The sequence below is a fragment of the Agelaius phoeniceus genome, chromosome 1 (genome assembly GCF_051311805.1).
Source record: "Agelaius phoeniceus isolate bAgePho1 chromosome 1, bAgePho1.hap1, whole genome shotgun sequence".
Classification (NCBI taxonomy): domain Eukaryota; kingdom Metazoa; phylum Chordata; class Aves; order Passeriformes; family Icteridae; genus Agelaius; species Agelaius phoeniceus.
The window spans coordinates 74,415,579-74,442,918 of record NC_135265.1 but is presented as its reverse complement, the minus strand read 5'-3'; the positions used below and the strand labels follow the sequence as shown (position 1 = coordinate 74,442,918).

At 36.3% G+C, this 27,340-nt stretch overlaps 1 long non-coding RNA gene across 1 annotated transcript in view; it reads left to right on the top strand.

The window, feature by feature from the left end:
* The window catches only part of LOC143694603 (uncharacterized), a 218,144-nt gene that overhangs the window by 145,736 nt on the left and 45,068 nt on the right, over window positions 1-27,340 (top strand). Inside the window, exons 6-7 of the long non-coding RNA XR_013183171.1 lie at window positions 17,090-17,136; window positions 17,484-17,647. This is a non-coding gene — a long non-coding RNA (uncharacterized LOC143694603). The remainder of the gene's footprint in view (window positions 1-17,089; window positions 17,137-17,483; window positions 17,648-27,340) is intronic.

The following is a 27,340-nucleotide window of genomic DNA, read 5'->3' as shown; positions in this document are numbered from 1 at the left end:
ACGATTTAAGTAGAGTACAGAAAAATACGTCACCAACTGTTTAAAATATAATTAGATGCCTTTCTACTTTTCTTTCTGCAATCTTCTACAAAAAGAAATAGCTTTTATAAGTGCTGCACCACAGAAGTAGTTTTACTCTGTGTACATACCCCCAAGGAAATAGAGAAGGTTCTCAGAAGGCAAATACCAGATGAAAGCCAGCGCATCGATCCATTCACCCTGCTTTAGAAATTTCTTGTCCATGACTGAGTATCAGGCTTCATAGGGAAGTGTTGAGAGCCATGCCTGTGATATACTTGTGAGATACACATTTTAAAGCCAAAGGGTCTACCTATCTCACCAAGACACTCATATTAGCCTAAGACAATAAAATTCCATACATTTTACAGATGACTTAAGGCTATCTTCAAACATAGCTAGCAGAAGTAATAGGAATCTGGATTTAGAGACCTGACAATGCTGTAAATTGGGTTGTTTGTGGAGCGTAGTTGATTTGGTCATTAAGTCAACATTTCAGTGGAGGCTCTTGTGATCTGTAGTTTGCATGTTGGTGATAAGGGTGTCAGATAGCTTTTCACCTTCTCTTTCCTTCCTGCTCCCATCAAAGAAATCTTTAGTGAATCAAAGTTTGTGGACCTTGCTTACTATTTTTACTCTTATCCATAAATTGATTCTCAGTATGTGAGTGTAAATGTTAATAATTTCCTGTGCAATAAAAAGCAGAGTTGAAAATAAGAATTTTTTATCTAATCAGACAGGGATCAAAATGATTGGGGTTTTTTTGTGTACAAAAAGAAGGCAATGACTCTGCAATGTGCATTTCCTTCTCAGATATGTTTTGAAAAAAATTAATAAGATTAACATTGTGGATGTCAGCTGGATTTGCCTTCACAGATGCCAGACAGCATTAGCAAAAAGAACCCGATGTAAGTTTTTCAGCTAATATTATTAGACCTCTTTCCTCCTGCATGCCAGCACAAGATATGCATTAATGAAATTAGACCTGGACACATCCAACAATCCTGAGTCAGTAGTAGATAGAGGAAATAATTTATTGTAGGTGACAGAGAACAGCTATAAAATACAAACTACATCTAGTGAGATGGGAAAAATGAATCACTAATGACTGATGACCACAAGTACTACTACCCTCAGAAAGATAACGTCACTGACAGACATAGCATAAGTGGATGAGTGCACATTGCATGGACCTGCTGAAATTAGTCAGGTCCTTTATAATGTCATAGAAATCTGAAGTTGCCTTTACCCATCTCAGTTCTGGAGTCATGCACTGCTATTACCTGGTCTTGATATCTCTGCTGAGGTAAATAATTCCTTATCAGGGACACAAAAACCCCAAATTAAGTGGTGTTTCACATAGGCTGGACAAGTATTATTACACTTATTAGATCTTTATCTTTAGAACTTTCAGTTGAACTACTTGTGAGCATTTACCTGCAATTTTCCTACCTAGATAGAGATTTAAGTGAATTTGGGTATATATCCATTGCAATGTTTCAATCCTATAAAAAAGAGGCATGAAAAGGCAGTAGCATTATAGGGAATAATCTCTCACTTTTTGGTATTGTTAATTTAAAGATCAAATTCTGCCCTTTTATTTGAAATATTTTAAGAATCAAATGTTCTGAGCTAGAGATGTGCTGTTAAATTAGGCATGACCATGTTTTTATCTTAAGAAAATCTACCCTGACTCAAAAATAAAAAAAAGAAAAAAAAAAATCTACAGTTTAGGCATGATTAGAGGTTTAACTTTTCTCAATGAATTTTCTCTAAGTTTGTGCCTACCCTGTGTGTGCTTTCACCTTGTACTCAAAAAGATCTCAATTGAAACAGATCTGTGCCTTGCCTTTACCATTCTAGTTTTGAAAAACTACATTGAAATCAATGAATCTCCATCACTTTCAGTCTCAGAGGAACTTACTACTGGACAGAAGAGCAAAGCAGATTGGGGAAAGAAAGCTGCAGGAAAGTAAAGGTGGTGATCAAATACCCAGTAAGGGAGAGACAGAAAAACACAGTAGTAAACATACATAGAAAGATAAAGCTTGGACTCCAGTACAGACAGAGATGAAAACCAGGTACTAAAGTTAAAATAATAATTTGAGGCTGTTAGGGGGAATAAAGAATTTCCAAGGTGGAAGGAAGACAGAGATAAAGGTGAGGCAAGGAGAAGGCAAATAAGTTTTTTTTCTTTTGTTAACAGATGAACTCCCTTTTTTAGAGTGAGAATAGAAAACTATGAATCCCAGAAATTTCTTGCTCTCAGGAAACATAAATTGTAGAGCCCTGTAGGAAAGAAATATATAAATTACCTATCCCCTCCTATGCTCAGCGGGGATGTCTTCCACTCAATCTTTAAAAATACCAAATTAAGTACAGTTTCTTATCTGCTTCTATTTCTGTTTGAGAGCATGGTAACATTATAATGTCTGTGTCATTTAGAGCATGGTATGCAGTCTGATCACTGAAGAGTAAGTGATATCAGCCCTACTTCACAGGACATAAAAAAGTTACCAACTGGTTTATATAGAGTGCTCACAGGTCTCAAAACTAAGTCTTGGACTGAGTAAACAGAAGATAAAGACTATGTAGTTGCTCACAACATTGAGAAGTCTAGTATCAGGATTCTTGATGAATAAGTGGGGCTAATTTTTTTTGCTCACCTCAGGACATGAGCAGTAAAATTTTAGTGCACCAAGTCGTCCACTCAAAATGTCCCTGTCTCAGAGAAGAGTCAGCAGAATAAAACATTTGCTACTGCCTCAGCCATTGACAATCACAGTGCAGTAAATTGTAATGAAGGGAAGGAACTCTAGACTGAAAAAAAAAAGCAGCAGTCAGCCTCTGGTTTGACAGTGGTGGTAGTCATCCCATCACATCTCTGCCTAGGACTGATGGTGCAGCCTCCTCGAGGTCACCAGGAGCAGCCTGCACTAGCCAGGGCAGCAGTGAGTCTGAGTGGAGACCTTACCACTTTCTACACAGTTCCCCCACAAGTGGAAGAGGAGGGGCAGGCAACAGCCCCCTCTCTTGTGAGCTGTGACAAGACTCAAGGGAATGACTTGAAGTTGTGTCAGTTGTGTCAGGGGGGTTTAGGTTGGATATTAGAAAAAGGTTCTTCAGCCAGAGGGCACTGGAAACAGGCTCCCCAGGGAACTGGTCACAGCACCAGCCCTGACAGAGTTCAAGAAGTATTTGGGCAATGCTCTCAGGCACATGTTTTTACTCTTGAGATATCCTGTGCAGAGCCAGGAGTGATGAGCCCTTGTGAGTCTTTTCCAACTCAGTATTTTTTATACATACATATGTATGTGGAGACCATAGGGTGCAGCAAGCAGGGAACCAACATGTGGGGGCATGTGTGTTGGCATTCCTGAGATGATTCCTTGCCAGCATGTGCATCACCAGACAATAGGAAGCAGCAGAAGTACATGCAGAGCTGGGACATCCAAATGTCTCACAAGAGGGCTGTGCAGACAGGGAATCTCCTCTCTCCACGCATAAAGGGAGTGGCCTGGTGTCACACAGGCTGGTGACAGGCAGGGAACATGAGTTAAATTGTGTGCATGGACATGTAGAATATATTGATATGCGTTATAATTAATCTTAATGTTCCAAAATATGCTCACAAGTCTTTAACTCTATATTAGCATTTAGTTATTATCTAGTATCATGGGTCTACTGATGTGGTACTGATGCGGTTCCTGCATGTAATTCACTTATTGCTGGTTAATTACATATTGTTAATAAATCAGTAAACTACTTCAGTCCTAATTTGGCTTTCATTACATCAGCAGAGCTGCTTTCCCACAAAATACACATGAACTTCCTTATTTTTTAGATTATTGATAACTAGTGAAATCCTTCTCTACGATTGTGAGGGCAAGTATTTCAATTAGGTACAGTTCAAATTAACCTGGCTTGCATAATTTCTCCCCTTTGACCAAGTGAAGAGGGGTCAAAACAGAAAACAAAACTGATGGGAGTCCTACAAAACACAGACCTCCAAGGAAAGATTGAATAAAACAGACTATGTAAATGAAAGAGGAGAAGACTAATAGAGAGAATGATAATATTTTCAAATATATCAAAGCAGCTATGAAGAAGCAAATGATTGAATTGCTGGTGTTGTGGCCAAGTAAGAATTTAAGTAGACAATAGGAAGTAGCAGATCAGATATTAGAGAAAAATCTCTTTGGCTTTCTTCTTCCCTTCTAAAAAACAAAGCATTGGAATGGATTCCTGCAGAATCCATTCTTGTATTTTCTCTGTCTTTGAATGCCTAGAAGAATAAGCCTCATAACAGGAGGATAATTACATAACCTTCGAATGTCCCATCCTTCTCCATGATTTTATGCTAGTACATAACAACAGGTTGCATCATAAGACACAGAGTCTAAATTTAGACCCACAAGCAGGTGGAATGAGATTATGTTCTGAACTCAAGCTATGATATGTGCAGTGGGGAAGGCAGAAGACTAAAAGGTGGGGTTACATTAAGGATGACCTGAAAAGCTCTCAGCTTTCTCCTCCTGTGGCACAGAGGTCATCTCTAACCACAGGTAAAATGCAAGGCTTCCTGAATTGTAGTCACTGACTAAAACATTACAGTTTCTGCCTTCCTTCCTGGCTTACTAAGCTTCTTGTTATTTTCCTCTTCTGTAGATTCCCATCCCATAGCATAAGCAGATTCAGCAATATCTCAGCAGCCCAGGTGCTCTGGCTGACATTGGTAACACAAACCCACCTTTCTGAGCAATTTAATCAAAATTGCATACATACATAAATCTATCCGTCTGTCTGTCTATCTATCTATCTATCTATCTATTTATCTATCTATCTACCTATCTATTTATCTATCTTTCTAACATGATTTCATCATTTCAGAAACCTCTTTGTAATTCAGAGATTACATTGTGATCTGTCAGGTAAAGGTAAATACCTGCTCAGATTTTTTTTTGTGTTCAATTCACCCGCAGTACTTACACTCATATTCCTATTTTAACAAATGTTGTTATCCAGGACATTTGCCAAGCATGAAAAAAGTGAGTACTCCCAGATGTGTTTTTGAATTTCAGACCCATTGGTCACTAAATGTACATCAATGAACTTATCTTACAGATTTGGGAAATTTTAAATTTTTTAATTTTAATTTTACTTACACCTTCACCCCCTGCCTGATGTAAATAAAAACATCTGTCCTTAATATTCCCCTATGATCCTTCAAATGACTTTGTTGGGCCCAGCTACTAGGCAGAATCAAATAAAATAACACAGATTTGCCAAGTAATGAAGGAATAAATTTTTTTAGGGTTTTTTAATAAAAAGGAAGCAGTCTGGGCAAAATTATTTTAAACCATATTCTGATATTGAAATGATTGTGTGTACTGCTGACCACTGCATGGTTGCTTCAAATTCTAAGAGGATCACCCTAAAGAAAGCCTGAGGTGAAACCCAGTGCTGGTTGTTGAAGCAAAATATGTGATTCACAACCCATGTCAATACTAGCCACAGTTAGAGGCAGCTTGATTTATTTAGCTCTCAGATCTCTCTCTTTTCAGACTCAGAACATGTATCATCATCACTAGATAATTAGGACAGTCTTATCCAAAAGAAGAGGACAGGGAAAAGCTAAAAATGATGACAATGAAGCATGCAAAGACATTTGAATAGTTACCATTACCAAATCAGTAAGAAAAGAAGAAAGAGAAAGAGGAATAATCAGCCCTTTTATCATTTGTCAGAACTTGGAATATTATCATGTGTAGGCTGCTTATTGTGACTAAAAGTGCATATGCTAAGGAGAAAACTTTTCTCCTATTCACATATTCTTGAAGGTCACATTGTCCTGTAGGCTACAGAAGGACAAAATGCTTTGAATTTGTAGTTCAATAATCAAATTTTGTCTGTGACCTTAGTGTTGCAAATTAGCTGTATGTGTTTTTAAGAAAATGCATCTACGGTTAAAATGGAAATACAACAGAATAATCTATAAGTCTTTAAAAAGCCATCTGAAAAGAATAGTGATGTTTTTACCTGCCCCATTATGGGGTCCCACATCTTCAGAGCAGGAATGATAAGGAGGAAGCCAAAATCCACTCATTGCCATCACCCTACATTGAACAGTTCAGAGTATTGAGGACATTGAAGATTAAAAGAATGGCATTTTCTTGGATCATCTCAAAGGCTCTTACATAAATGACTATAAGGAGAATTAACCTTCTGGGGAGTTGGACTTCAGTGAATGTGCAGAGACAGGAGATCTGAAGCCAGTCAGAAGCTACAGCCTCAGTGGGTGGATGATGTAATTGGGAGTGCTGAATGCTCCATGCACTGATATGGACATTTAAATTCAGCTTGGAAGAACAAATTTAGAGAAACCTACCATTTGTTCAGCAATGGATTTCATTGCTTCTTCTGTTTGCTCCAGGAGATTCAGCCAAATCTTTTCCAGGCAGATATTTTCCATTGAGAAGCTTTCTTCCATCAAAATCTCCTAAAGGAGAAAGGGACTTCTTGTCCTTCAGTTTGGAAGTTAATTAGCCGACATAAATCACCTGCTTACTTCAGGAGATGTGTGAGCTTCCTGTCAAGTGTCTAAGTAAATACTAAGAAAAGGTCTTATGCTCTGTGGGATGAATAAATGCTTTCCTAAGCAAGATTATTTCATCAATGTAAATTAATATCAATTTTACTTAAGAAAATGTACCCAAGTGCCTAAACCTCAGACACAGAGTAGTTTCATAAAATATTGGATATTTTTGGATCCAGCTGGAAATTCAGCTTAGTGCTGATGAAAATCAGGCTAGAAGTTGTAAGTTTTAAAGATTATTTACGTATTTCTTTACTTAATTATGAGCTCAGTGTTTAAATAACTTGCAGCATTAGGATCAGCATAGTAAAATTTTAACATCCAAAGTTAATATATTTAACATTAAATTCTTATATTCTAAGCAATAATGGATGTAAAATACATATATTCATATAAAAATGCAAAAATTTCGTTGGATATGAATCAAAGATCTATTAGCATTAAAAATTTACTTTTGGCCTGCTTCTTTCAATTATCTTTATTTGAACAATGAAATAGTCATAATATATAGACCGCTGAAGTTCAGAAAATGTACTAAAGCCCCTCAGAATGCTTTTAAATTGCATGTGCAGTCTCTGTACAGAATCTGAGATTGTTTTTACTTTGTTTTTTTTTTTCTTTGAGTTTTTCATCAAAATGGCTTCACTGATACATAGCTTCCACTGATTACTTCTCCTTGAGATAGCAACTCCCTACTTTTATTGTGCATAGATATGTTAAAATACACATGGATGCACACACATATTTAGAGAAAGCAATCACCTTATTGTTCCCAGGGTGAGAACTCTGAAAATACATGACAAAACTCAGTTACCTCTAGCAATGCATGTTCGTATTTGTGGTTTTTTTGGAGCTGGCAAGGGTATGGCTCGTGAACAACAGATTTTAAGTGGTTGATTTTATTATTTCCCAGAGGAACAAGAGATCTTGCTCCACTGCTGTGTATCCTGGAAGTGAGCTGCAGCACCAGGAGTTATCACCTCCTGCAGGGATGGATCTGTGCTATTTTTTCCAGTTCTTCAAGTAAGGCAGAGACAGGAATAAAGCTGCTGAAAAGGCACTGAAAGATGCTGAAAGTTGACCAGGACTGGACAATATGAAGAATAGCATTCCTTTTTCAGAGTGCATATGAATTACAGTAATATCTGAGAAAAAGCCCACTGAAGTGAGCTGAGTTTCTTCTGTTTTCCTCCATGGCATTTGCCTCATCATCCTCAGTATTTTGGTATTATGAGAAATGGTTCCTTTAATATTTTTCATGTAATTAGCATATAGAAATCTATCCCTTGAGGAGTTTTCTTTTATACTGGTGAATAAAGGTGGCTTGTGGTCATGGTCATGGTGTGAATGACAACTTGGGTTTATTATGCTATAAATAAATAATAGCTGCAATCTTTAAGACAGAAAAATGGCAATTATTGCTTAGCCCTGTGGGGTTAGTATTCATTATGTACAGCATTTCAGAACTATTGAATTCTATGGCTAGTAAAGAATGAAGGGTAAATTACTTCTCAGAAAAGTGTTATATTTAAATGTATATCACTTTCATTTAAAATACTTTCTTACAAGCTGTCTGCTCTTGGGAAAGGAAAACTCATGCAGGAGATAAATAGCTGGATAAATGTAATGCAAGTGACAGCAAAGAATTACATTTCAACTGTGGTCTTTTGTGAATAGATCCTTAGTGATAGTGGAGGAATTGTTAACTTTTGCAGAGGTAACATAAAGTTTATCTTGGTGTTGTTCACCATATCTAAAATTGCTGTGAGTGAACTTGTTCGACGATATATGTGAGAGGAGTCTGAAAAAAGATAGTAATATTTACTGCCTCACACACCAAGTTCTGAATACTAGTGACATCTAAAATGCCTGCAATAAGCACTTAGCCCTCAGCTCAGGTAGTGTCTTTTTGAGCATAAAAAGGAAAATAAAGACCCTGACTGCAAGCAATTGTATTTCACCAAGTTCATAGCTGCTTGGTGAAATAAGATCCACTTTTCTCAAAGTGCTTGGTCGCCTGACACCAGAATAGGGGACTGAAGAAACTCAGTGATTTTTAAAGAAAAACTTTGGTCTTGCTTTCCTCCAAAAAGTAGCACTAAAACATGGTTATATGCTCAGTATCCCTGAAGGAAGATGAAGTTATAATGTAAGAAGCAATAGTCAGTACCCAATCAAACAGGCACAACCTCATCTGCTTGTCCAGGCTTGAAAGGGATGCAAATGGAGAGACTAGAAAGGAAGAAGAAGGATGAAGTTAGGCTGAGAGACATCCAGTTGCAAGAAGAGTGTTTGCAATGATATGAAAAGGTTAAAGTCCAATTCCAGACACTATCATTCTAATCCTTATACATATATTCCACAGTCATCTATAAACTTACCTTTTCCTCAGGAATCCTAAGTTATACTCACTATACCCGAGTCACATTAGCAGGATAGCAAAAAACAAACCTGGAGGAAATGCTACTGTATTTTAAGATGTGTATTACACTTATCTGAATGTTATTAACAATCCTTTAACGTTAAATGAAACTAAAAAAATCCCCAAACAAACTGATATCTAAAACAAATATTTATAATACTGACAATTTTTGTTTTATCCCCAAAACTGCAGAGCAAATAGAGATTTTTGCTTCCAAAAGATAGGGGGGAAAATCAGCAGAGGAATGGCCAGCTTTTTATGTCTTAGAAATGGATAATGATGTCTTTTGTGTGCTCCTATCTGAATAACAACAACATAATTAGCTTTTTGGAAGGGAGGTAAATCTCACTGAATTTTCTAATTGAAAATCATCCTGTGTACTTTTGCTCAAAAAGGAGCACCCATCACTAGGACAGACATGTGAGCCTTCATTTAGCCATACTGGTACAAGCACAAATGGAGTATTTGACTATGATTGGTGCCAGATTTTTTCTTAGAATTTTGTTGTCTAGATATTTCTTGGTAAATAATCAACTACAATATTTAATGGGTAGAATAAAATTTTGATGGTATTCTTATGGTGGAACAGTTGGAAATTCAAGTGTGAAGATTATTTCCCATATATTTTTTTACCTTAAATATAAGCAGCAACTCTCTTTGTGGCATTACAAATGTAGCATCCTAAATCATTGTTGAATACTGCTGTGGAAAGGCTGTCTTTGAGTCATCAAGTCATTATCTTCCTCCCTTGCCTTTGGAAAAGCCAGAAGGCAACTCCTGCTTAATTTGAGGTCTCTTGGGGAAACCATGATGTGGTCCAAGCAAGGTACATTCTATCTGTGTCTTCTTTTTCCAAATTGGATTGCCCAGTCCTTTTGTGTTCTTTGCAAAGCTCATTGAAAAGGAGAAACCTTTCAAATCTCTTCTTTTGTTGCTTCTATTATAAAAGTCCTTAGAACAGTTCAATTCTCCATTGGAAACATGGGAGTTTAGCCATGCCACTGCTGGGAAGTAGATCATTAACTCAAAAAAATCAATGCATCAAACCTGAGATACATGTCAAACTTCACTGCTTAAGGCAGTAAACAGGAATTGCTGAGGGGAAGCAGGTATCTCAGATTTAAGGGAACATGGAGGGGAAAGCAATTTGTAGCTCAGATAAGTCCCCTTTTGAGCAGACATAGGTGTAGGGGTACCATAAGTTGACTGCAGAGTTTGACTCCCTCTAGTGCTTGCTAACTCTTACCTCATTAATTATTTTTACACAATAGCCTGTGCATTGTGGATATATCAATTCCTGTTGTTTTGGAGTACATTTTCTGGAAAAAATTTGCTATCTAGTGGGTAAATGAGGGAATTGTTCTCTTAGAACTCACCACTGAAACTCCAGCTCCTAGATACCTCTTTGAATCAGAGGCACGTGGAGTAAAGGGACTAAATCTTCTGTCTCACAGTCTTTACTCAAGAAAAAGCTCACCAAGTCTACTTGCTCAGATAGAAACTTCATAGCTGATAGCAGTAGAAAGTGAGAAAAGATAGTATGAATCCTTATAGCTTCCCCCTTATGCAACAGTATTTCCTAAAGCTGTGATTCCTCAATCATGTTCACACACAACCTGACTTAAAGGAAAAAAGCAATGACTTCATTCACAGTACGTAAAGCTGATTATGCTGAAGTCTGTGGAGATTGGAGGCCAGAGTGAATTGCTGTGCTGAAGGTATATCAGTCTCTGTGGTGGTACGAAACAAAACTAATAAAAAATCTTGACAATATTTTTCAAAGCATTTTATGTACCATATACATTGTGGCTTTTTTTTTAAACTTTTTTTCCCTGTCCTGTCTAACATAGAAATCAGCATGTTATATAAAAACTCAAAACATTATCAAGGTAGGTCCCAAGATTACCAGTGCTCGAAAACACTTGTTTTGCAAATTTTAGAGGTTTTTGTCAGCTAATATTGAGCAATTTTTGGCCCACAGATCAGTTAGTTCTAGTCTTCACTCAAGTGAAGTTATGCAACTGAGACTATAGAATCTTTAGTTTTAGTTTTGATAGCAAATTTAAGCATAAGATTTACAATAAGAAAAGTTACAAACCCACATAAAATTTTCAGGGTTTGTTTTTCATTTCAAAACCCAAACATCCTTGTTTAAAGTTCTGCTGCACAAGATCTGTCTTCCATCTTTCTTTATTCCTCCCTCTGTATTTCAAATGTGCTAATGTGTTTCTCATCTTTTCATTTAAAAAAATCTTGTTCTGTACTATTACAGAAGCATAAGATGATTCTCAAATAGAAATAGTAGAATTAATTTTATAATTTTTAATAATGCATTCCAGATGTGGACAGCATTATCTATGAATAAAATAAGGGAAGTCTCATATTCTGTAGACTAGTTCTTAATTCTGATTTTAAAATCAAATAATTTTGTGTGTGGTCACACTCACCTTAAACATATACTGACTATTCTGTAAGACAGATCAAATCACAATTAATGAGAAAACATAATGGTAACGGTACACTAAGAACACTGTGAAGATGAATGCTTCAAAGTATTTTTAATGGCCATGGTTTTTTACCTATGTATGTGAAGAAAAATTATAAAACTCTTAAATTCATACAGTCATTCCAGGGATACAAAGGAACTATGTAAATGGTGATACATCTTCTGATATCGGTGGCAAACTCATTAGTGTAGTGTGATATCCATTACAGGGAACATCATGCAGATGAAAGCTATTAAATGAGAAAATGATCTTGAGTTCTGTCTCAGTAAAGGAGCCATGATTTATTACTCAAACTAATATAAGTAAAATGAAGGGTAAGTTATACTTATGATGTATGGTGAGGAAGTTCTAAGCCTTGCTTAAGTATAAGCCAGCACTTTGCCAGGTGCTTCAGTGATAGAGTGACTCTATGGTCCAAGAATCAGTTTCAGTCCCAGCACATTTGCTGGCTGACAGAATTCTATTAAGCAGGATAAAAATGTAAAGAATGGAAGAAGGAAAGTGTTGGCAAATGGGACAGCATGTGGCATCAACTACCTGACAGTGTAATATGCAAATCTTCACCCTTTAAAGAACCTTAAAAATGGCAAATGGAGTACAAGACCTTTAAAATAAGAAAGTTATGAAGTTAGTTTAGCCTGACAACATTTTCTTCAATCAGGATATAGCATTCTCTTCCTTATTTCTTTACCTATCATCCTACTCTCGGGAGTCTGAAATGATGTCTAGTGATTAGATACCACCAACTTGTTACTGTCTTTCTTTTATTTTGCTTATGATATCAGTATAAGGAGGTTTTTCTGCTGACTGCCCTTCCTTTTGTTCTCTGAGTGGCCAGGAGAAGACATCAGGTACTCAAATTGTCATTTTACACTGTCACGTACTACATGCCTCTTTCCTCTCACATTAGATACTTGAAAAATATTTCTTTCATTTCCTGAGTATTTTCAAAATGTTCACCATCTCAATAAATGAGGCATTTATCTACAGTAGCTATGCAATACTTGTCACTCAATATGATGTTGCCTTTTCTCATTATCAGGTCTGGAATTTCAGTGGAGTGGGTTGTAGAACCTTGTTCTTTAATCATTCACTTCCCATTTTCTACACTAATTATAATCTCTATATATGGCAACTGAACTATCAAACATCACCATTAGTTGCACACTCTGTGCTTAGGTTTCAGTCAACTGAAACCCAGATACACAGACTTTATCAAGATTTTTATCCAGGTTGTGAAACTAGCTTTAAAATCCTCTTGGACTGGTGTTCAATGCTTATTTAATCAAAAATCAGTCTCGCACAAACCTATTTCTTTCTATCATACTTTAATAGGGAAATGATCTTTGTGCCACTTCTTTCTTGTGATCTCATAAATCCCTGAAATGCAATTTTTAATTCTTTTTCCCAGCCCGCTCTGTTGCATTCCTGAATACATCTGAATTATCTGCAGGTCCTGAGGCACAGATGCAAAGACTTTTATATGCATTAATAAGTATCTGTGGGTTGCTTGAGAGGTTGTGTCTTGCTCCATGCATGTGGCATCCTTTATGACTGCTCAGTTCTCTTACTCTCACCTTGCAATGCCATGAGTCATAGCAGAACTGTAAAGTCATCAGTAGCACTTTTCAAAAGTGTTGTTTAAGGTTTTCTAATGTCTCATTATCAAAGTGTTTATTCATCTCCTTTAATTGTGAAATCATCCCATTCCACAAAATCCACAGCAAGAGCTCCTTTAGGAGCCAAATGTTTTCTCCTCTTTAGCTGTCAAGGGCCTAAGCAGTACAAGCTTCTAGCTGTGCTTCAGTACCTTCCTGAAGCATTCTCTCACTCTTATTAAAGCGCCTTTTCTGTAGTACAGTCTTAGTTATCAGTTCTCTTCGTTCTGTCAAATGCCATCTTGTGGGTTTTTGGTCATTTTTCATGCTGTTTCAGTGTTCACACATTCTCTTTAAGATTCACAGACCTCAACAGGATAGCATCAGCAAAGCTGAAGAGGGAAAACAAAGCACTGTTCTTAAAAATTCTAGGCCAGTCTGTACATTCTTTGGCCTGGCTTCACTCTCAGAGGCAGTAATATTCACAAATTTATCCCTAAATATGACAGAACTGCTATCATGCACATGCAGATGGTATATGCATGTTTCTAAGCACTGATTTGGCGCCACGTCCTTCTGTTCTCCTCATCCAGGTTTCATACTGGTAAAAGCGGTATTCAAGATTCAGTCTTAGCTATGAATAAAGTCTTCAAGATTTGCTTCTGTCCTGTAGTACTTCTATCATCATAGCCCAATTTTTATGTAAGCGTACATCACAAATCATTTTTATGTCTGTCTTAATTATTTCTCCACATTTAATGCCTTTATTTTGCAATAATGACTCTGACTTTTTGTAATTGTGAACTCATCCATTTTCTTAGAAAAATGTTTTTGCTTCTTTCCTTCACTTTCTTTAGCATGCAAAGTGAATGCAACCCATTGTGACAGATCATCTTTGGAATCAATAGATCTAAGTGAAGCAGTACTTAAGGAGCATGACACAAAATATTTATAGAGAAAACAGGACAGTTCTGAGAATTTACCATCTCTAGGTTTAAAATTCAAGGGGTTTTCTGTTTGTTTTTCTAGCTCTACTCTGGTACCATGGGATTAACACCTCCTAACAGGTAGCTTGCACAAGGCGTCTCTTGAACCTTGTTGTGTTGTTTAGTTTCATTTGGAATGATGAGAAAGTAATAGATTCAACAGGCTACATGAACTGATACTTCTCTATAGAATGGCTTAAAACACAGCGGGTATTATTTTGGGTTAATTTCAAAAGCACAATTCAAATCCTAACTGATATTCTAATGTAGGTGCATCTACTTAGCAAAAATAAACCAACAAAATCCAAAATGAAACAAAAAAAAGACACTGTACACTGTCCTCAAAGCTGCTGTTTTCAGGGTGGGTTTTTGTCAAAGTCACATAATTATCCCATAAGTGATAGGACAAGGGGAAATGGCTTTATACTGGAAGAGGGTTTGGGTTAGATATTATGAGCAAATTCTTTACTTTGAGGGTGGTAAAACGCTGGAACAGGTTGCTCAAAAAAGTTGTGGATGCCCCTGTCAGAGACTAAAATATTATAGTTTATGACTTAACTTTTCCATGAAGGACTTTTAGCAGAACTGTATTTCAAAAGCAGCACAGAATACCACCCCACTCTTATGGGGGCTCTGGGAGGCCTTACACCACACTGTTCACTGATGAATATTAGATAAAGTAACAACTCAGGGCTGGGGACATTCACAAAGCACAAGCCTAATACCTCAGGGAGGAGACTGCAGCTATCAAATATAAGGGCTATCAGCTGTCAGGCTTGCACAGACCCTTGCACCAAAGGGTGGGGGGAGAGAGGCTTTGGGTGTGATTTGGAAAGCTTCAGGTAAGAGGCAGTGACCACCCATCCTTCGCTGTGCAGAGGAGCCCAGATGAGGGACCCTTCTCCCAGGGGAAAGCTCATCCACACCAGAGGGTGTGACACAGAACATCAAAGGGGTCCCCAAAGGGGACCCCAGATCTTGCACCAGAGCACTGTAGTGTGATGCAAGAGACCCTCAGTGCTGCAAGGGACAGTGTCAAACTAGCCTCCTGCAAGGGCATTCCCACCTGGCCCAAAGTGTATATTTATCCATGGTACTCTATATTCTTTGGTGTGTGGCAGCATGGTGTGGCACGGCCACGGGGACCCTCAGCACCAAGAAAAGCAGATGAAGGGGAGCAACAAGACATCATTGGGACCCTCAGATGGATGATATGCTTCCACCTAACCCCTGTCACTCTCCCCCTGTCCCCTCACCCCCCCTGCACATTTCTTTCTCTATTTATTCTTTCCTTCTTTTCTCTTTCTTTCTTTTTGCCTCTTTTACTATTAAATAAAACATATCAATCTTTTGGAACCAACATCTAACCTCATTTGGTTTTAATCTCATTTTTGGGTATATTTTGAACCTTCAAAGTTCTTTCTGTTTTATTTATACACAGAGACTTAGCTTTCTTTGCTCCTCTGGGTTTAAACCAGATCACAACAGCCCCATCTCTGGAAGTGTTCAAAACCAGGTTGGATGGGGCCCTGAGCAACTTGGTCAAGTGGAAGCTGTCCCTGCCCATGGTGGGAGACTTAGAAATAGATGATCTTTAAGGTCCTTTCCAACTGAAAGCATTTTATGATTCTGTGATTCTATAAAAAGGAATCAGTCCCCAAGAAGTTTCCTGTGACACACCACTCTGGGAGGGAACAAACAGTGGCAAAGCAAAGCAGAATCTTATTACTGATGTAAATTTTAAACATGGTTGTCTAGGTAAGAAAATAGCACAAAAGACAGCCTATCTGGTATAGAATTAATAGGACAAAAAAATTCCTTTACTAATAGACCAAGTAATCACAGATAGAATTAATTAAGTGTTCTCTGAATCCTTTTTTGCCCAGATCACACAATGTTTTTCTGCATGCTAATTTCCTTGTGTTTTTCAACAGCCCTGCATCCACCTGTGATTCACACCAAAGTATGAACATTTTCCTCAGTATTTTGTATAATTTATATGTGTCAATAAAGGAAATGGATTAGAACTGAGGAGGATTACAAAAATGAGTGGTTCATGGGAAATTGAACTCTAAAATAAATAGTTAAGAACTAGATTAGTATTCTAGGGCTAAACAGTTAAATAAACCACTAAAAGCCTTGCTTTTGACTTTTGGTACTTAATTTTGCACAAGAAATTTGAAATTTCCTTTTGATTACAAAAGTAAAACATAACTTAGGAGACAAAGAAATACTCTTAATGAAGATTAATACTCTTTAGCTAAAAGAATTCCTCAAGAATTCAGTCAGTTCAAATACAGGCTATGTCTCATTTTTGTTCAAAACTAATGAATCTCTATCTCTATATGATGTGGCAAGTTCTGCAGTGCAAGATATTTTTTTTTTTTCTAATCAGAATCCACCTTTTGTCCCCCAAAGAGTTGCATCATTTCACTTCTATTTTAAGTTCTTTGTCAATATCTGGAGGAAGCCCAGGAAAAACCTCTTATAATTTTATATTTTTAGGATAAAACCATTTCAAGTTTAATGCGTATTTCTAACATACAGTAAGGAAGGATAATATTCCTCTAGTTCTTGAATAATCCATGTACATTTCTTTTCAGACTGGAGACCTTTATTAACAGAAGTGAACACCATCATGTCTTCAGGCAACATGTATTATACATTCAATTACTGTAGTTTAAGCTAAAACATCAAGATTAAGCTTTCCAAAATAGCCTAAGGGATTTAATCTCATTTTATTCAGGATGAAGAATTTCAGTGGGATCTAGGTCCCCAACTCCCTTAGGTGTGTTTAAAATATTAGTCAAAATTCCCATTTTATGAATATGAGTTAAAAATTACCTTAATGGATCTAAGTTTCTCGCTTGTGTGGTTTCTAGGTCAAATCTGATCAATTATAACTTGAATTACCTGCTTTAATGTCGGCTAACTATTCAATTGGCCTCTTTTACCACCACTAGGATACTTTGTGAAAATCGGACATCTGACAGAATTAAATGAGCTGAGGGTAAGCTGCAACTTCACCTCAGATACTTTTGCTATTTACTGACACTCAAATACACAATAATATAGTTAGGATAATTGTCTTATCTTGAATTGAATTTAATTGAGATTATATGTTTTAAAGGGAATTGATATTTTAAATATTAAATCTGTAAAAGTCCCTGGAAAGAGGATCATGTCTAAAAATCAGATATTCTAGTAAATGGCTAAATGTAGAATAAATCAGTTTTTTGTTAATGGCACTGAGCAATTTAATTAGAAAAGTGAATATATATTGTTAGGGGCTAAACATGGTTATATGGTTTGCATATTAAAAAGTGCTGTCACTTGTTTATTTTTACTTATACAAAGGTGAATGGGGAGTGACTTCTGATGTAAGCAACAGAGAAGGATGAAACCAGTCTGCAGCCTCGCTACCTGTGGAAGCACAGGGTGAACCCAAAAAGGGAAGAAGTCAAGCGGTGAAGAAGCCCATCCCATTTCTGACATCTGAGCCAGCATTTAAGTCTCTTGTGGTAATGGTATTTTCTAAATCTCCTACTTATCCAGTCTTTTAATATCTTTTTTTTTACCTCCATGTCATTAAAAATACTTCTCTTGTAAGCAGAAGCACTTCTGTGGTGGACAATTCCTAAACCCTATTGACAGATAAGTTTGAAGACCTTTTACTTTTATTAGAAGACAGGTTCTAATCCAAGAAAGGCAACATTAACAAAAAAGTTAAAATGCAGAGAAAAACAATTTAACTAAACTCTTGGTAAACTCCTAATCTTGTAAGAACATCTAAGCAATGGTAAATGTTGACATTATTGCAGGATGGAGGACAGATATTAGCTAGTAGATGCGATTCAGGAATAATCAGTTAGGGTGTATCTTGTTGCAAAGACAAAATTTAGGTTACCAGTTATTCTGTCACTTTATCTAATTTTTTTCCACCACTGCAATCAGTCTTGAAGATGTTCATACATAAATAAGCATAAGAAACCTGAAATTTCAGATTTATCAGAAAGTTATCTTCTGATCTGGCAGATTAAAACATATTGAAAGTAAATGTAATTTGTCATCAAAGGCTCAGATACTGAAGTACAGTGTACTGATAATGAAAATTTATGTAGCTTGTATTGCTAAACGTAATTATCAGAAAATTACACTTCATTTAGTCTCTATACTGAATAAAAGCTTTGGAAGGCATTTAGCAGCACGAGAACTGAGTGCAACTAACCTAACCTGTCCCAAATGGTAATAGGTTTTACAATCTCTATGAATAAAAAATGTGATGAAGTTGTAATAAATATAATTATCTCTCTGATTTACAAGGTGTTTAATGTTTGCTAAGGTCTAATCCAAATGTTTATATTCTTTTCACTTTTATTTTTAAGTTAAGTAGTGCAGTTTATTCCAAATATAGGACATTGGTAGTTATCCAGAATAATATTTAAAAAAAAATAAAAATAAAATTCAGCTTGATTAGACATGCTAAGCAAGGTGCTCTGTCTTTTTTACCCCTTTCTTTTGTAATTAGAGAAATTTGAAAGTGGTGCTGTTGACATGTCACTTAGGACTGGAGCCTGTACAACCTTTCCCCTATTTTCTTATCTAGAACCAAACAATTGTGGTATTTAAAATGTAGACACAATTTTTGTGAAAAAAATGATAGTTTTTATTTTTATAACATGGTGATCTTCACAGTTAAATTTTGTTATTAATAGTCCATCACACTGCTGGCATCAAGAACAATTAGAATGCTTCACAGTGTTAAATACGGAGTATTATATTTCAGCACAAATGCCTAAAAGGCCAGCTACCCAATGGATTACTTTCTTCATTCAATGTGCTCGCAGTCTAACACATTATATCAAAATTATAAGTCACATTGTAGCTGAAGTCCACTGCTTTTTGCTTTCTGAAACATCAGAAGCTTTGTTGAGCTTTTTTTTTTTTTTAAATGGGGACTGAGGTGTAGTGGTTTCCTTCCATTTTAGGTCATAGAAACAGCGACATGAATGTGATTAGCTTTAAGCACTTTTGGTATAACATCACATGGCACATTTTTACTGCAGTCTTACAACTACTCCGCTTTTTTTTTTTTTTCTTTCTCAGTTTTATAATGGTAATTCTAACTCTGCTTCCCAGAAATATGCAGGTGAAAGAGATCCCTTCTATTAATTGACTTTCTGAATTGAGCTGGTAATTCTCATGCCTAAATGTAGTTTTTGTTATGAATCTATTCCAGTCACCTGCTACATGCCTGAAGATTCTTATCAGATCCACAACTCTAAATATTTGCAGTTCTTCATATTACCTCTTTTCTTCTTTCTTGTCATTTCTAGGTCACTTTTTATTTAAATAGTTTTATTAGTAGTCACTGGAGGTTATTATAGATGGAATTCAGAATCAGTTATCTCCTCTAAGTTTAGAAATGCTTCCACAAGGATTAGGACAAGCAGGGTCATATCCAGGTAAGTTAAGGTCTCTTTGTGCATCTGGCATGCAGGGCCTTGAGGCACATTAAAAAGTCCACACCTGCTGTGTAAGCTCAGCTACCAAGAAGTTGAATGTGGACCTTATGATAACAGTAAATGCTCAACATTATTATTGGCAGAAATATCCTTTGTGCTATTAGAACCAGAACAGGATGGCTAAAGTAAGGTTATGGTGCACTTTTCTGAAAAGGTTGGATCTTGTGGTGCTTCGAGGAAACTGTGTCTTTTACCTTGTCCAGAGAAATTATTAAAATAAAGAACTTGAACAGAATCACAAAGTATTTGGTTGGCAAGAAGCCATTAATAAAAATTGGTGAAGACATAAGCATATTTTTAGTTTTATCTCTTTTTCAGTATTTACATATTTCCTGCAAAACAACACACCCTTTTGGAGAGAAGCACATTAGTCCATGGGAATTTTGTCAGCTAAAATCTGCTGAGATACAGAATTTGTCTTATGGAAAATGTGAGACAAGACTGTGTGATACCGCATTTTTTTATACTATAATTCAGTTGTTAAAATGCTTTTCCAAACATGAAAAAGTGAAGCACAAACCACATATTTTATGCATATCTCTTACAGATATATTTGTTTATATGTAAATATTGAGTAATGTTGACTAGAATAACATTTATGTTGTGAAACACTTATGGTTGTGGGATACAATGAGGGTGGCCATATCCTTGTTGAAGTTTTTAGCTTTGCATGAAATAATTAAATATTCATTGAAGCAGAAAGAGAAGAAGAATTACTTTATTGCCTTCTGGTTAGAGAGGAATAATAAGAATTGCACTCTAGTCCTTTACTCCAATAATACCGTAATATGAAATTCTTTAACGAGAAACCCATAAGCATTCATTGGAAAAGGAGCTGTAACTCAAGTCTCTTCTTCTACTAGAAGGCTAGAGCAATTCTCATTACATCGTCTATTTCCAATCCAATGCATATTTAATTATATATACATACTTAAAATTTCAACAAATTGGAATTAGAAAGCCAGTTCCCCATCTCCAACATACTTTGTAGATCTTTTTGTGAGCACATATGCATTAGATATTCAGATGATTCATGCAGAAGAAAAAAAAAATCTGAGCTGGTTTCCCTACTTCCTGGGCACTGAAATCCTGAATTAAATTATGGTTTAAGAGACCTCCTTGCAGAGTACTTTTCTTTCTGATCCAGCAACTATTGCAGTGTATTTGCAAAGCAAGGTATCATGATATCCATCTAAGTATAAGAACTAATTTATAGTTGTCTGGCTATAAAATATGTAGCCACTCTGGATTTACACAATCAGTGTAAACAAGGAGTAACACTTTACAAATGTAAACAAAAATTATACCCAAAGGCTCAAAAGCTAGTCAGGCTATCATTAAACAATAGAATAAGGAGTATAAACTTAGATTCTTCTCGGATTATCTTACTTTCTTCTTCCTCTCTTCCACTTTTCCAGCCCACTCACCACTTACATTCTTGTTTCAAAATTATTCTCTGCTAGGTTTCAAATGATGCATGATTGAATTAATAGATACACCTGAAGGACTGAGGTTTTTGTTTAGGTAGTGGTTAAATGTTTATCTATATTGACTTCTAAAGTTCACTTATTGATAAGATGCATAGTTAAAAAGGAAGAATATGCATTCCTTCATTATATGGATGAAGTGGGTTCCTTAAGCATTCATCTTTTTTAACACTTCATATCTTGCTTCATTTTCTTTAACTAGGCTATGCTTTTACTTGAAGTTAGACAAGAAATTATATACTTGGCTGTAGCAGGACCTTAAATCTTAAAAGAAACTTAGTATTATTGCCACTGGTTAAGCAGTTGATTGTTACCAAAAGAGCATTAGCTGTATTTTTTATGCTGATGGTGATGCAGTTTATGCAGATAATTAAAGAAGAGGTTCAATTTTCATTTCCATTATATGCTTAAGTATCTTCTCAATCCAGATTGGATTTAATAGAGCTATTTGCATGCACATTTGATTGATTTGAAGCTTTGTCATGCAAACAAATTGATATTAAAGTTATTGACTGGCTTACCCTTTATTTCCTTCTTTTATTGACTTATCGAAATATTGTCAGCACTATAAAAATATTTTAGCTAAGTGTTAAACTTGAATCAATAAGTTTATTAATGTACTATTCACAGAATGACTAAACAAACTGATCTCAAGGGACTTTCATGAATTTAAGCACTAGTAGTATAACTTTTTAAATGACTAATCACTAAAGGTTAAATTAAAGTACTAAATATTACCTAAATAGATGTAAGATCAAACCAAAATAAAGTATTTTGTGTTTGCATTTAACAAATGGAAAAATTTTCTACCAACTGTTTACAAATCACTTGAAAATAATTGCACGAAGCTCAGTGAGAGTAGTTTAAAAACTACAGGTTCATGTGGAAAGTTCATGCTTCAAAAAGTAATAGGAACACCTGTACATCTCAGCTGCACAAAAAGAGTTCTAGGACTTTATTTGTTCCGAGATATGCTAGAGGACAATTTCACATCTATTTGTTTTAACAGGATAAAATAGTCATGATAAAAAGAAATGTTTGGGTGAACCCTGGGTAGTAGAATTTACAAATTTATCCTAGGAATTCAAATATTCAGTACTCACTACTCTCTCTTTATATTTAACACACTAAATATTGTGGTGGTGTTTTGGTAAGATTATTGCAGATAAGAAAATGTTGAAGTTACTGAGTGGCATCAAGGTGACAAAAGTGAGATGGTTACTCCCCTCTTTCAGGAAACTGAAGTAAGGTAATATGGTGCATAGAGTAATAGAGACACATATCTCACTGCAGTTTGTACAGGCAGTGAGGCAATTCTGTACACTTGCCAAACTGATATGTTTTCAAATTCCCTGAAGAAGATCCATCTACTTCTCATTCTGTAACAGCTACATTTATTTCAAGATCAGAAAGTTGTAACTGTGGGGTGAAGTTTCTTTGAACTATTTGCCCTAAAAGCCTTTCCAGTGAAATTAATTAAAGACATAATTCCTCTGAACCAATACTGTAAGATGTAGCTGTGAAGGTATCTTTGTGGAATATCTCAACATTATATCTCATCAGTGTGTTAAAGTAGATTATTTTCAACATTTAAATAACAAATGGCAAAAAAATATTATTTCATTTAATTTGCTTCATTTCCCAAAATGTTTTAAAGTTAGGAGGTTAGGAAAACAGGAATTTTTTTTCATTGGTTTCAAAGAATGCAGAATTTCATGTATAAATCTGGAAAATATTTCTGAGCATTAAAAAATGTCTTCCTTATATCCAGAGAAAATGACCCTCTTTCAGGCCCTGCTAACAAGTTTATCACCATTTTTCTTATAGGCCTCCTGTAAATATTGAAGGACTGCAACAATATTTCCCCAGAACCTTCTCTTCTCCAGACTGAACAGCCCCAGCTCTCTCAGCCTGTCTTCTCAGGACAAGTGTTCCATCCCTCTGATCATTTTTGATTGTCTCCTCTGGATCTGCTCCAATAGATTAATTTCTTCCCTGTGGAGTCAGGATGCAGTCTTCTCAGTGGGGTCTCACCAGAGTGGAGTGGTGGGGCAGAAGCAATTCTCTTGGCCTCTTGGCCACTCTTGTTGCAGCCCAGGATACAGCTGGCCTTGTGGGCTGCAAGCACACTTTCGGATCATGTCCAATTTTATATCTGTCCATAGCCCCAGGTCCTTCTCAGTAGGGTTGCCCTCAATCCCTTAATTCCTCAGACAATATTGATAAGAAGGATAGCCCCCACCAAGATGCAGGACCTTGTACTTGGCCTTGTTGTACTTCCTGAAATTCCCATGGACCCACGTCTCAAGCTTGTTCAGGTCTCGCTGGATGGTATCCCATTCCTTAGGTGTGTCAGCTGCACCACTGGGCTTACTGTCATCTGCAAACTTGCTGAGAATGCATTTGATCCCTCTGTGTTTTTGATGATTACACAGTCCTGGTCCCAGTAAAGACTCCTGAGGGACAACATTTGTCACTGATCTCCATCTGGACATTGAGCCTTTGACTGCTACTTACATATGTTCAGATTTTCCTCAGGTGGTCATGAACCTGATCATCTCTTGCAGTGGAAGGGAATTTGCTCTCTCATTCCCTGCCTTGAGGTCCATCCAAGTAAAGGGTGTGGGAAGAGGTTGCCAGTGAAGACTGAGGCAAAAAAAGCTATTGAGTACTTCAGCCTTCTCCTCCTCCATTATTACCAGGTTGATGGTGGTGTTCATCAGAGAGTAAGCTTTCTCTGACCCTTGTTTTCTGTCTGACATAGCTATAAAAGCCTTTCTTTGTATCCTTGCCAGCTCCTGTTGCGCTTTGGCTTCCCTGACCCCATCACTACACAAGTGATCAGCATGTTATACTCTTCCAAGGAGACTTGTCTCTGCTTCCACTTCCTTTCTTTCTTGCCTTTTAGTCTAACCAGAAGGCCTTGACTCAGCCATACCAGTCTCTTGTCATCCTTTCTCGATTTTGTACATATGAACATCAATAATTCTTGCATTCCATGAAAAACATCCTTAAGGGTATGCCAGTTCTGCTCTGCTCCCTTCTCCCAGAAGGCAGTTTCCCAGAGGGTCCTACTGACTGATTCTTTGAATAACTGGAATTATACTTTTGTAAAATTTAGGATGCTTACTTTATTCTTCACCTGATCCATAAGCCTCAGGACTGAAAATTCCAACAGTGCCTGGATACTGCAGCTCAGGACATCTCCAGCCGTGACAGCACCAATTAACTCACTTGTGTTGGAGACCATGAGGTCCAGTATACTGTCCCATCTGGTAGGGCTGTCTATTAGCTGGCTTAATAATTTATCCTCAACTCTTTTCAGGAATCTCTTGGATTGCCTATAGCTCACCACTATACGTTCTCAGCAGATTTAGGGGCAATTGAAGTCCCCCTGGCAGGCAAGAGCCAGTGAGTGCAATGCTTCCTGTAGCTGGAGCCTTCATCAGTAGGTTCTTGATCAGGCAGCTTGCAGGAGACAGGAGCCACAGGGTTCCCTTCGTTGCCTTGGTCTCTGATTGTTACTCACATATTTATGGCTTGCTCATGGCCATTCTTCAGAGACAGCTCTTCACACTGCCCATTTCATGACGCAGAGGGCAACCCCTCCACCTCTCCTTCCCCTCCTGTCCCTTCTGAACAGTCTGTTTTTTCCAATATATCTCCCTGCAACTGGAAGGATAGAGGAAAAAACAACCTGTGCTCCAGATTCCCTTACTAACCCTTTCAAGGCTCTGCAGTGTCTTTTGATTTTCCTTGGACTAGCAATTTCATCTTGGACTATGGGTGGCATCTTCATCACCACCCACATGGAAGAGTAGTAACAGATAGTAATCAAAGGGCTATACCACATTGGGAAGTTTGCTAGTCATGTCCATGACCTGGGACCTCCCTAAGAGGATGGTCTGTCAGGAATATTGGACCCTCTGTTCCCTTCTGAAGCGGGTCATCTTCATGGAGGTGGTTGTGATACTGGGCTTATCCTGGCAGCACCTCTGGTGTAGATGCACAGTTATCCACATCATCCATCGATGGGCCTTCCACATCCAAAGCCTCATACTTGTTGTACAAAGGTGTCTGGGAAGGCAAGGAGGTTCTACTAAAAGTCTGTCAGATGTGCCATTTATAACAAAGTGTATAACTAGGCAGAAAACCTGACCTGCCACCCACAGAGATGGATGGACTGAGTGGATTCTTCACAAGAAAAAGCACAGTTTATTTTGTAATAATTGCTTGAGGAAAAATAATATTGAATACTTTTTCTGGTGGAAATAATAGGAAAAAATTAAGTAGGTTGAAGATATGCCTTCAAATTTTAATAAAAAAACAACAGAACATTACCATGTGTTTGATATGAATGTCATTCTGCATGGTTTTCCATACTTTTATATAACTATATTGATCTTGATTAAGAAAAGAGTATTAAAAAAAAAGTTATTATAGGCTAAATTAATAATATTTACTTGTAATTTTTTTCTGTCCCTCACAGCTCTTTTCTGCTGTACAAAATAGTTGCTCTATACATAGTGGATGGCCCTGGACTTGGCCCTGTTCTTTTAAGGCACGTTCAGTAGAAATAAATTGCACTTCTAACAAGTCAAATAAATCAGGCCACAGCTTCTATCAAGATAAGAGCAGAGTTACTATGAATGCAGTAGCACATGAGAAGTATCTAATAAAATCGGTATTAGTAATGTATTTATTTGCATTATAATAGATGCCTTTATTTGCAAGAGGTTCTAATCCATTTATATGTAGTTTTTTGTTGAGTGACTAAGGTGCCTTAAAAATATAATTTTCTGGAAGAAAACAATATTTACTTATAAACATTCACATTTTGATTATAATTGTCTTTAAAACATATTTCTTGTGTTGTAATGAAAAAAAATATATCATAAGAACCGAATTGTTTATCAGGTTACAGAGTATCATGGTGACTGGATAAAAAACATATAGATGAGATCCTTCTTCAATCTTTCTTCCTCGTGTTTTTGTTATTCCATTTTGATAAATAAAAGGGAGGTCACACACTAAATGTCATGAGGTTTTGCTATTATTTTCTTCCTATTAATATTCAAGATAAAATTTTAAAAATGTTATTGAAAAAGTGAGAAAAAATCTGCAATATTCATTAAGAGGCAGAGAACAAAACCCTATCAGATTCTAATTGAACAGTAAAACAAGGTATTTTTTCTATTCATATATTTATTCTGGTGTTTAACTTGCAGGAACATATCAGAAACCAAGTTTTCCAAAAGCATACATGTGCCTTTGAAAGTCAAAAGTTAGATGATAAGTTATATATATATATAATATATATGTATGTATACGTATATATACCCCGTTTCAGTGTTATTCCTTTTAATTCAACTCTAAGAGCTTCTATCTAGGTGAAGGTTTTCCCAGAATTTTCCTGTCTCAGAGAATGTGTCTTCTGGGGATACCCAGGCAAAAAAATCAATTTACTTTGACTTACTGGGTTAATCACAATCAAAAGATCCATTGTGAAGATGTACAATGTATAAAAAAAATTTTTGGAAAGACATTTGTTAAAGACATTTGAATTTTCTATTCATTAGGGAAATATATGATCAGCTCACAAATAATATAAGAAGAAAAAGAAATTTAATTATCTAGTATATAATCTTCCAGAAATTATTCCTAGCTCTATATTATCATCCAAGATTTTCTTTAGAATTGTGTTTTCCATACATAACAATTTCCACATAATTAGTAGTCTTATGATGGTACACACTGTATTGATTTTTTAAGTTGTCTTAAAATACTTGAGAGATATACTTTTCCTGTTATATTTTATCATCAAAATATTTTTACTCTAAATAAAGAAGCTGATCTTCCTTATTACAGATACAGGTTCTACTCAAATATATGCATTTATCATTTAATGCTCAGTCTTAATACCTACTGAATGCACTTGAGTGATGCATGTTATTTTTTTATCCAAAAACAGTCTTAGTTATACATTTTAAGTATGTCACTGGATTGTAAAACAAATGTCAGTCCAAAAATGGAAGATGTCACATTAAAAAAAAAAAAAAAAAAAATCAGGGAAATAACTTTAGCTGTAGTCACAGATCTTTCACAGCAAATGACAAATCAGAGTATAAAAGTTTATGTTGGCCACTTATTGAGTAAGTAGCTGATGTAAAATATTTATACAATACCACTCACCTCCTGTCAT